The sequence below is a fragment of the Tubulanus polymorphus genome, chromosome 1 (assembly GCF_964204645.1).
Source record: "Tubulanus polymorphus chromosome 1, tnTubPoly1.2, whole genome shotgun sequence".
In the NCBI taxonomy this organism is placed as follows: Eukaryota; Metazoa; Nemertea; class Palaeonemertea; order Tubulaniformes; family Tubulanidae; genus Tubulanus; species Tubulanus polymorphus.
The window spans coordinates 17,867,603-17,878,334 of record NC_134025.1 but is presented as its reverse complement, the minus strand read 5'-3'; positions in this window follow the sequence as shown (position 1 = coordinate 17,878,334).

The following is a 10,732-nucleotide window of genomic DNA, read 5'->3' as shown; positions in this document are numbered from 1 at the left end:
GTTCTTCAACTGTTATATCGCCATTTAAACTTATTATATAATCTAGTGTATTTTTCAATTTATTAATTTCTTTTATATTAGTTTTAATTTTTTCTTTATTACTTTTTATATTTATTTTTGAACTTATACCAGTTAAAACACTTGAACTTAATCCTAACACGCCAATTGATATAGCTAAAGGTGTTAATGGACTGAATATTGCTAGAAATGTTATTACAGAACTTATTGTAAGTGAACCACTGATAATAAAATAATATATAATTTTACTTTTTAAATATTTTTTCTTTTTTTATCTTTAAGTCACTTTCAAATTCTATTATTTGTTTTTCTAAATATGTTTTTAATTAAGTTTTATTTATATCATCAGGAATAATATCAATATTATCAACTTTATCATCCATTTGTGCTATCACTTTTTTATAAATCTAATTAAAAATTTATCATCTCTTCTAATTTTCAACCGTGCTCTTCGATTAATTTCTTGAGCTAGTGTTTCAAAATTATATTAAAAAAAATAGAATAGATAAAATATAAAATTAGATGAAACCGTTTGTTTATATTTCTAATATGAATTTAAAAAGTATTATCTTCAATAGTTTTATCCGTTATATTATAAAAAGAATTACATAAACTTACATTTACTAATTTTAAATCTACACAATTCTTAAATGCTCTATCTAATTGAACTAGTAAATAATGTGATTTATAATTTGTAAGTCTTCTTGAATCAACAAATATTCTATATTCTTTTAATTCTACCATTTATTTTACATATTTTATTCGAAATCTATTTCATGGTGTCCTTTTTCATTTTTACCCTTATATATGAAATAGAAATCTCCAGAACATAATTCTTCTTAATCTTCACTTGATAATCTATGAAATCTATCTGGTAAATATGTTCTGAATTTATATGTATTTCCTTTCAATCCTTCATATTCTAAGTGAATAACTAATTTATCTCCATATCTATTAGTAACTGTATCAATATTAGTAATTAAATATTTCTTATGAATTGTTAGTTCATTCAACTTCTTAAACTTATAATCTACAGATTTAGCATTTGTGATATCTTTAATTCTATCTAGAAATGATTTGTTGTTCTCACTTTGTACTTGTTTACTCTCCATTTAAATATCAAATTTATTTATTAAAACTGAACATAACACTTACCTCTCAACGCGTCCCGCCGCCACGTATGAGTCCCACCACGTGTGCATCCCTCCTATTGATACAACTCAACAGTGGGGAAAACCCAGCTGCGTGTTGAGGCTTGTAAATTATGAGGCTTGTGATTGGCTAGTGTAATAGGGAATACTCAACGTGTTGAGGCTTGTGATTGGCTAGAATAATAGGGAATACTCAACTGTGATTGGCTAGAGTAATACTCAACTGTGATTGGCTAGAGTAGTTTTCTAGAACCATCCATCTAGAATCAACAATACTCAACGTGTTGAGGCTTGTAAATTTATGAGACTCGTGATTATGTAGAAGTTATAGGGTATTAGTTGTTCTATAACAAAGGTTGAGAGGTCGAAAAATAAATTCGAGTGTGCGAGAATTTATTTCTCGACCCTTCGACCTTTGGTATAGAACAACTAATACCCTATTACTTCGACGTCATCAGTTTTTGTTTCAGAAACGCAAAGAAAGTCAAAATTTTTCGTATATTCCACAAAGTCCGGTTTCGTTAATTTAGATAATAGTCTGCAAACATTGATAGCACCTATCTTAAAGTTGGTCTCATCGATATCCTACTTCGTGTCCATGGGCGTTATCAGTTTATGCTCTTTCCCGTCAATAATGAGTTTATCGCGTACAAATACAGCCTTTTTGCGACAGCCCCACGGCGCTGAAGCATATTTAGATGATCAAACCGCCTGGTGTCTTCCAATACTACCACCTAGTGCGCTCAATTCAAGTTCAAATATACTTTATTAAAACTTAAATATACTTAATTATTACTAATTCAATACTTTATTGTTCCCAGTACTGCAAATACATCGGATTTCCGCAATTAAGTAGACAGAACACAAATAAAATTAAGAATCTTTTAGTATTCAGAAAACAACGTACATGCATCTTATTTTTCAACTTTAATTAGCAATGAGATAATTTTTGCGATACTCACGGATGATGCGCAATTCCCTTTCGGAAATGGCTGAGCGGCTCTTCCCTGAAAAATTAATTGCTGAATCGACGTCCCGCTAATGATGAATACTATTTTTAGATCCCCTGATTTCTAAATTCAAAAATATAGATTTAGATGAACCTTAGGTCTACCCTTGTAATTAAACAAAGATCTTGCATTCGAGTTTATTCATTTTAAGGAGTTTCTTTATTTCAAGCCGCCGGATTGGTTGTCTAAATCTCTTTGCTCTTCTCGTGACTTGTCTTCAATTAAATTTTCTATTCTCATTCTACAATTTGTACGTGAATACTATCAACGGTAGCATTCGTTTCTTTTCATTCCGTTTTAGATAATAATTTTGTAATATTCAAATCTTTATTTTATCGCGACGGGTGCTTCCGCTTTTAAACTGTTCGTTTATTACCGATTTCTTAATCTTCATAAATTTATTCATTCTTTATGACTTCTCCCTCCAAAGTCAGAAGAATTGTATCCTTAAAAGCATTTGATCATGATTTTTAATGACTTTGCAAAACCACCTGTCTCAGTATATTTCCTTTTAGAAATATACCTTGTTTCCATTAGCTTTCGCATTCCGATTCTTCGGAATCAGTGATCTCGTCTTATCCTACCACTCCTTCGGGAGTTGTTCCGAAATACTGAAGTTTTTTTCCTTTGAGTTTATTCGCTGAAGATCTAACAGTTTCTCGGTCTTTGTATTTTTCAAACTTCACTACGATCGGGCGGACTTTGTCTTTCTTTACGCTACCCATGCGATGGGCTCTTGCGAATTCCATCTCTGCAGATGGAAGGTCCAGCTCAACCTGGATGAAATTTTTGATTACTATTTCAGGGTTCTCGTCTGTCGTTTCCTTCAAACCGTAAAATATGCGTCGTTTTTCGTGACCGCCATATTGTTATTGTTCTTGGTGACTCCGGGTGAACTAATGATTATGTTTTTGGTACTAATCTGACCGTTCTGCTTCCTAACCTGGGCTTCTATATCCATCAAACTGACCTTCTGACCAGCAGGTATGCTGACCGCAATTTGATCTTTCGGTATTGAACTCGATTCACTCACTTTTTTGAATTTTCTCGCCAGCGTACCTCTTCTCGGTGTAATTGCCGTGCTCGCCATTTTCCGGATTTTATGGTAACGCCAGTTGGTGGTGACACGTGTGGATAAAATTATGTACTACTCTATTATTTCGCAATAATGGATTCCTCTCTCTTCCGGCTGAATTATCACACTGAAAAGACGTGTTTGCTACCTTTTCTCACACACTGAGGATTATCGGCTTCCATCGAGGAAATATGCCTTTGGATTCAACAGGTTATGGGCCCAGGGCGACGCGGCAACCGATCTTCGATGGAAATGAACAGAAGCGTGAACTTCGGGAGGAAAAATTCCTCGGGTCTATGCGTATCTTAAAGTTGCATAATGTCGTGACAATGAATACCGTGACGACCGCAGAACCCGAGAAGAATAAAGATGCGTATGCCCAATTAGTCCAGTGTGTGGATGACCGAAGCCTTTCGTTAATAATGCGGGATGCGAAAGATGGTGGATATAGCGCGTTAAAGATTTTACGACAGTATAATTTGAGTACCGGGAAACCGAAGATAATTTCGCTCTATACAGTGCATGTACTTACAACGCTCAGCAAGAATCCCATTCGGAAGAGACAGTAACGGATTATATCCTGAGAGCGGAGACTGTCGCTGCCTTGTCAAAATCGGCAGGTGAAACCGTAAGTGACGCTCTGTTAATTTCTATGACTATGAAAGGTCTACCAGTAGACGGGTATAAATCTTTTTGTACTGTTATTACACAAAAAGAGTTAACGACATTTGCAGAATTCAAAGTTGTGTTTCGTAATTATGAGGAAACAATTAAAACTGCTATCAGGAATGACAATATTTTAACCGTTGATGTACGACAACAAAATAAGAACCAGCAGGGAGATCGGCAGATGACATGTTATAACTGCGGGAAACGTGGCCACCGGGCTGCATATTGTCGTCAACCAAAAACCGGTCAACATAATCATTGGCGTACTACATGTCGTAGTACCACACACGATACTAAATACTGTCGCAAAAAATAAATGTGCAGCGGCTAAATCAGTGGAAACGGAATCCGAGGAAAATGTTGCCGGTGCTTTCGTCTTTCAAGCAAGCATCGATAACGGATAAAGTGTGGGTACTGTTATCGATCGAATGCTCGTCGACTTTGGTGCGACGGCACATATAATCATCGATGAATCGAAGTTTATTAATTTGGATACTACATTTAATCCACAAGAACACTATATCGAACTGGCGGATGGTACACGAGAAAATGGATTAGTTAGACGGGCACGATTAGGGCACGATGGGCGGTTCCTGAACTTCGCTGAAAAAGCTGAAACACTGAAAAGCTGAAACGCTGAAATAAAAACGCTGAAATTTCAGGGAATTTCCGAAAAACGCCGAAATTTCAGGGAATTCCCGAAAAACGCTGAAATCGTGCTAGGTACCGACAATACACGTTTTGAAATGTTTTCCGGGCCGTCGTCCGCTGACGAGTCCTGAACCGTGTTTTATGCTCTACCTTCGGTTACAGAGACATGCCTTAAGGTCGTCGTCATGATCGACTTGATCGATTGCGGATTGCGTGGATTGTTAGATGTGTTTTTTGCCATAGTTGTATGTGCATATACCGGTACGATCTAACAATGAAGTTATCACTTCATTTGAATAAATTCTTAATCACAGTAATATTAATTCACAATATTTTTTCTTATGTTTGGTGATTTCTTGCAACTTATCATTGCCAAGTCTCATACAAGTAGTAGCTGAATGAAAGTACAGTTAGGCTGAACCTGATAACCCAAATTAAGTGCTAGCATGGAACTAATGATTATTTTGATTCTATTTTCGGTGTCATTGAAATTCGTTAATAAAGGTTCAACCGTCATAGTATACTGTACTTAGCATTGCTACAATTGGGTGTCATATTTCTACAATTTCTACAAGGAGGAAGGAATCTTTAAGTGTCTTTGTTCCCGGGTGGGGTACGGGGTAAAACCTGGTTTACTTTCGACTTGCCGTAGACTACTATCTGCAATGTATTGCATGCTTTGATGTGTCTGGCCTATAGGAGTCGACCGATATTTTTTTCCCATACACAGGCATGGCTTTAGTGTAGATGAAGGCTAGGCACTGCACATTGTGGATTGACTGGAAATCTTAACTCACAAAATTAAACGAGTCAACAAGAAAGATCCAATAATTGGACATTTGTCTAACTATATTATTTAACAGCTTGAAATAATACATAACACATTCTGCAAGAGTATACAAAGGAAATCAGTTCTTACATTATATCAGAATCAATAGTTCGCTTAACTCTGGCTAGAATTCTGGTTCCATTGCTTCATATTCTAATGAAAGCCACTAGTATACCTTAGAATATCGCTTAGCTTAAGACTAAAAATTTGGTACCAGGAAACAGGGAAGAAAAGTGGGTGTACTGTACATCCGCAATTGACTTATTTCTCTCTGGTTGAATCAAGTTATTATTGAAATAGCATTCGAATAGCCATTTTATTTTTAAAAATTGTGTCGTTCAGCTATCCTGCTGCAAATTTCGCAGTTGAAGTTTACTGGTGCCATCTGATTTCTCAGTATCTCAAAAAATTTGCACATTCTAAGCCTGAATCTAAAAATAGAAAAAGGTGCATTTTAGTCGGATATAAAAGAATAGTGGCTAATACACCCTGGACTATATAGCCTATGGGGTGGGCCTAGTTTGAAAGCACTGAGGTCCGAGAGAACAGCACTTAGTAAATAAATACTGAAATTAAACTTACAAAACACCCAGTACTTGAGATGATGTACTTGACAAGAAGTGTCACCAGCTAAGCAAATCAACTTTGTCTATGACTCCTCCTTTTATAGATTCAGTAGTAGTCTAAAAATAAGAATCGGTACATTTTTCTAACAGTTGGTATGTCATTTCTTCAAAAAAACTAATTATTATCACGCCACAGCAAATAAATTATTCACAGTTGTTGAATGGTTAGCCCGATTTAGATTAATTGGTTGACGCTAATCAGTATGACCCATACGTAGGGGCCTACTGCATGCCATTGGCGTCAATCCATTCCATTCCATTCCACAGTGAATTAAAAAGAAATTTAGTTAGATCCCTTTTGTCCAAAAGCTGCATCATTTATATAACTAGCTGTCAAATTTAATTTACCTCCTTCAGAGAATACCATAGTGACATAGTCCGTCGCCCATCAACGTGTTGACAAAAGAAAAGTTGCTCCATGTTTTATACATGAACGTTCAAATAAGATATTTTGCGTCTTGCAGGGAATATGGAGCATAGTGTTTAAGTTGGCTTGCACGGTTTGTGTATGGGTTTTCCTCATTATGCTGCCTGTATGCATTAAAAATCCGGATTCCAAGCGAATTAATTTGTCCAACAAGTGGCCCTCTAGAAGTATACTCCACACATACTGTCCATGCGTGTCTCTGTAACCGAAGGTAGAGACTAAAACACGGTTCAGGACTCGGCAGCGGACACCGGCCCGGAAAATATTTCAAAACGTGTATTGTTGGTACCTAGCACGATTTCAGCGTTTTTCGGGAATTCCCTGAAATTTCGGCGTTTTTCGGAAATTCCCTGAAATTTCAGCGTTTTTATTTCAGCGTTTCAGCGTTTCAGTGATTCAGCTTTTTCAGCGAAGTTCAGGAACCGCACGATGGGTGTACACTATTAAAAATGACTCAGAGGGCAATGAACAATACAAAGCTATATATGTAGCAAAGGGTTACAATCAGGTTTTAGGAGTTGACTACAGTGAAAATGGTACTTTCTCTCCAACTGCTCGACTTACCTCGATTAGAATGCTAATACAATGAGCAGTACAGCATGATTTAAAAATCCATCAGATGGAAGTCTGCATTCCTTAATGCCCCTGTAGAGAGGGAACTGTGTATTGAACAACCTAAAGGGTCTGAGGTAAAAGGTGAATCTGGTGAACGAGTAGTTTTAAAATTAAAGAAATCCATCTACGGATTAAGACAGAGTGGTCATAATTGGAAAGTTTTACTGCACGAATTATTTATTTCACTGGGTTTTACTCAATCACAAAGTGATAATTGTGTTTATACTAAGTTCGATGGTTAATCATGGACTGTTCTAGTTATATGGGTCGATGATATTACAATAGCTACTAATTGTAATGATGCATTAAACTCTATTAAAAGTTCTTTAGGAACTAGGTTCAAGATGAAAGATTTAGGAAGTATATTATGGTTTCTTGGTATGGAATTTACACATGAAGTGGATGATATTTCAATGAACCAAACTCTGTATATCGATCGAATTCTTGAGAAATTTAATATGAAAAACTGTAAATCTAAATCTAGATCGACACCGTGTGAGTTATCTTATACTAAACTCTTGAGTGATGAATCTTATATCTTGTTAACTGGAAAAAAAACATAGTTATATCGTGAGATGTTAGGGAGTCTTATTTAGATTATGACTGGCACTAGACCAGATATTTCTTACATTTTTACCAAGCTGTCTCAGTTTATGTCTAGTCCAACTGAACGAGCCTTAAGTATTGTAAAACGTGTTTTACGTTATCTGAAGGGAACAAGGTGTAAAAAGTTAGAGTTTAGATAACGAGTGATGTTTTGGAAGTATTGTAGGATATTGTGATGCCGATTGGGCTGCATCCTCGGATCGCCGGAGCATAACCGGATATTGTTATAGTTTATGTGAAAAGGGTGCACCAATTTCTTGGAAAAGCCGTAAACAGCAAACTGTAGCTTTGAGTACACGTGAGGCCGAAACATTTGTCTTTGGATTTTCTAAGTCCACCGGGTTCACGCATGCGTATTATGGCACCATGCGGGTATGATGCTGTTTACGGGTTGATGTCACGATCTCATCCTGAGGTATGGAAAAGTTCGGAAAATGACCAAGGTCGATTTGATTCAAGTTGGTTTATCTGACTGAAATGATGAAATAAACATATTTAATTCGAGTAGAAATATTTTCTCCAGGCCAGCTATATGCCGCCAGGTATATAGGCCTATATATGAATACAGATATTGATATGTCTCATTATCATTATCATATACAGATAATTGAAGCACAGTTATCTACGACCGAATTGATGATAAAACGTTTTTACTTTCAGTTCTGGTAAATATGGAACCTAAAGGGCAAAACAATCTAAATGCAAGTAGATGTTACTTGAATGCGATAATTCAATGTTTGGAGGCCTTGCCATGTTTTAGAGAGCAAATATTTGCACACAGCAGCACAGTTTAATGTGAGTATGACCTCAAATATTAACAGGTATGCCTGTAAGATAATAGAACCTTGCGTGTTACGTTGTCAGCTGGAGTAAATTGAACATGTTAAAAAGAAGAGGAGAGAATCCCACAATGATAATAAAAAGTCCGAAAATGAAACTTCGAGATAGTAGTTTATTTCAACGTTTCGACTATATCCCTAGATATAGTCGAAACGTTGAAATAAACTACTATCTCGAAGTTTCATTTTCGGACTTTTTATTATCATTGTGGGATTCTCTCCTCATCGCGTCAACACGGATATAGTGTTCTACCAATCGTGATCATGTTAAAAAGAAATCATTTATGCTGTGTAATTTCAAGGTTTTTTTTAAGATACATGTACATTCGATGATAATATAAAATGTAGTCTTGCAGCAAGTAGAACATTGAATAATTTTCATGTTCCTGTTGTAGATGCAGTCGATGATTGCATAATTTTTATACTAGACCACTGCTTTAGTGGCTACCACAAAGAGCTTTTTTATCTGGTAAATGGTAAGTCTTAATTCCTCTTTTAAACTGTATGAAGAATGCAATATCCAAGTTCATTTCTGACTACTGGGGCATAGACTCAAATTTATTTAGAATAAGATAAGGACATTTAAGGGGTTACAGATGTTTCGTGCAAAAGTTGCAGTTTGGTGTTAGCTTTAATTGCCTTTCATTGCTTTCAGACATTATTCCTGGTGGCGATATTCGTCATCAGCAAGAAGCTGAGGAGCTTCTAACAGGGCTGTTCAGAATGATTTATAATCAGGAGCCGTAAGTATTTAGTGTAATCTGAAGCACTTCAGAGCATTTTTTAGCTTTGTAAAAATTAGTTCGAATCGGTTGATTTCATATGCATATGTTGTAGGAACAGTTAACATTAAATCCAAAGGATTTTTTGAAGTTTATTGCTGTGGCTTTGTCAAGTTGAATCTTCCCAATGGACACAGATCCTTATACCATAACCTGGTTGGCCAGAATATTGTATGATGATTTAATTGAATATTTTAGTTCGTTGCTAGAGAAGCAGCTGGAATTTAAAATGTTAGCTAAAACATCTGAGAATTATATATCTTTCCAATTTGGATGTCTAAGATTTATAGATTCATATAAATTTTTAAGTAGTTCATTAGATAATTGGTCAAAATCTTTAGTTGATGATGAATTAAAAATATTAAAGCAACACTATCCAAATGATGATGATTTTCATTTAATGAGATATAAAGGAGCAATTCCATATTCATTTTATAAAAATCATAATGATTTTAATATGACTCAATTACTAAAAGAACAATTCTATGATGATTTATGATCCGAATATGTTAAATATGAAGTTTATAATAGAACATTGAATATTTGGAATCATTTCAAAATAAAAAATCATGGACAATTAGTAGATTCATATTTAAAATCAGATATATTATTATTAACATATATATTTGAAAGGTTTAGAGATGTAAATCGAAAATATTTTAATATTGATCCATGTCATTGTTATGCTAGCCCAGGATTAACTTGGGATGGTGGTTTAAAATTTTCAGATATAAAAATGGATTTATTAACAAATATAGATCAATTATTGTTATTTGAAAAATCTATAAGAGGAGGAGTTTCAGGTGTATTAGGTGATAGATATTTCAATGTAAATGATAATCCTGGATATAAGTTATTATATATAGATGCAAATAATCTAATTCTAAAAGAATTCTAGATATTGCAGATGATTCAGAGACTGGTTACTTCTTTGTTGTAGACTTGGAATACCCTGAAAACATTAAATTTAAATCTAGAAATCTAGCATACTGTCCCGAACATAAAACTGTAACACATGAAGAATTAAACCTGAAAATCATATTCATACAGAAAAGTTAATGGTAACTCAGGTAGATAAATATAATTAGGTAGTGCATTATAGAATGTTGAAGTTTTATTTGAATCAAGGAATGATTGTAAAAAAGTGCATAGATATATTTCATTCAGTCAATCTAAATGGTTAGAAAAATATATAGATTTTAACACCAAACAGAGAACTAAAGCTAAAACTGATTTCGAAAAAGATTTCTTCAAGTTAATGAATAATGCATTCTATGGTAAGACTTGTAAAAATATCAGAAATAGAAATGATATTGAGTTAGTTAGTACTGGTAAAAGAATTAGACATTTACAAACATATCCTAAGTTCATAGGTAACAGAATATTTGATGAAAATTTAGCTGCAGTTAAAATGAGAAGAACTTCTATGAAATT